The following is a 1,535-nucleotide window of genomic DNA, read 5'->3' as shown; positions in this document are numbered from 1 at the left end:
TCGGTGAGGTCGATCATATGACGAGAAGTGGACGGTATTTCAAGCCCTCGCACCTAGACCAGCCAGAGGCATCTGGGAAAGATAAAGAAGTTGAGAGATAGAAGGAGAAGCAAGTCGAAGAAGAGGCTGTACTGAAGCAGTTAAAGAAGATACAGGCAGACATCTCCATCTAGGGACTGCTTATGGCATTGCGAGTGCATCGACTAGCTGTCTTATCGGCCATGGACAAGGGCAAGCTCTCTATAGACACCACGCCCGAACAGCTAGTAGGCTTAGTTTTTCCGGGAGGAGCTGTCCCGATGTTGACCTTTTCTGACAAAGAACTGCCACCTGAGGGTGCGAACCACAACAAGCCACTCTACATCTCCGTGGAGTGCAGAAATAAATGGATACCCGTGGTGCTTGTCGACACAGGGTCCGCCATCAATGTGTGTTCAGCGAGGACTGCCTGTGCAATTGGCTTGAAGACCGCAGACTTTGTGCCAACAGCCCAGGTGATTCGGGCTTACGACAACACAAGCAGAGAAGTCATGGGGACAGCGAAAATTCAAACCAAGGTTGGGCCGGGGCAGCATGAAATTGACTTTCACATCCTAGAGGTTCCCGCCACTTTCAATCTGCTTTTGGGGCTGCCGTGGCTGCATCAAGTGAAGGCAGTTTCTTCTACCTTGCATCAAATGGTGAAATACCCCCATGGAAAGGGAGTAGCCATTGTTTTTGGGAATTCATCGATCCATCCACCGCCGGAAGTATCTACGCCAGTTTTGGAAATTTAGTATGGTATGGAGGATGTGTTCTTATCCGGTTTTACCCTAGTCGAGGCTCGGGTCGTGCAGAACATTTTAGCTGTTAATGAGGGGGTGTATGTCAGTGCTCAATCGATATACCTCATGAACAAGCTTCAACATATCCCCGGGATGGGATTGGGAAAGGGTGGCCGGAAGGGCGTCGTAGCATCGTCCGAGGTGCCACATAATCCACATACCTTTGGTTTGGGTTATCTACCCACCAAAGAGGATTGGATAAGGAAGGGTAAGGAGATGGCTGGCAGAGCCAGAGCGAAGAAGGCGGGGAAGCCTTTTGACTTAATGCACCGGCCCATTCAGGGTACCCTAAACGGACGCTTCGTCCGGGAGGGAGAGGACTTTCCGTTCTGTGGCTTCCCAGAGCCGTGGCTGAACGCGGAGAAGAAGCGCGTGCCGGGGTTTGAGATCTTCTTTGACCTGCAGTTACCCGGGGATGACGTTGCCGAAGAGCAGACAGACCCAATAGCTGAGGTTGAGCAGAGCAAGAAAGTGGAGTCAGAGGACGCCGAAAGTGAAATGGGGGTAGCGCTGGCACGTCTACTTTCAGATCCTCCGATCGAACAGAAGTGCTTGGGGGATAACTTCTCAGTATGCGTGATCGGAAATGGAACGGCTGCAGGCCTACCAGCAAACATTTTGGATGCATCTATCGCACCCTCTCTCATTTGGCAGTATGAAGAGGGATTTTTGTCTAGCAGCACCGGGTCAGGTAGTGAGCCGGAATCTGAT

Source organism: Camellia sinensis, chromosome 15 (genome assembly GCF_055761805.1).
Source record: "Camellia sinensis isolate YWXY chromosome 15, ASM5576180v1, whole genome shotgun sequence".
Taxonomy (NCBI): Eukaryota; Viridiplantae; Streptophyta; class Magnoliopsida; order Ericales; family Theaceae; genus Camellia; species Camellia sinensis.
The sequence above is the reverse complement of the archived record's forward strand: the minus strand, read 5'-3'. Positions refer to the sequence as shown.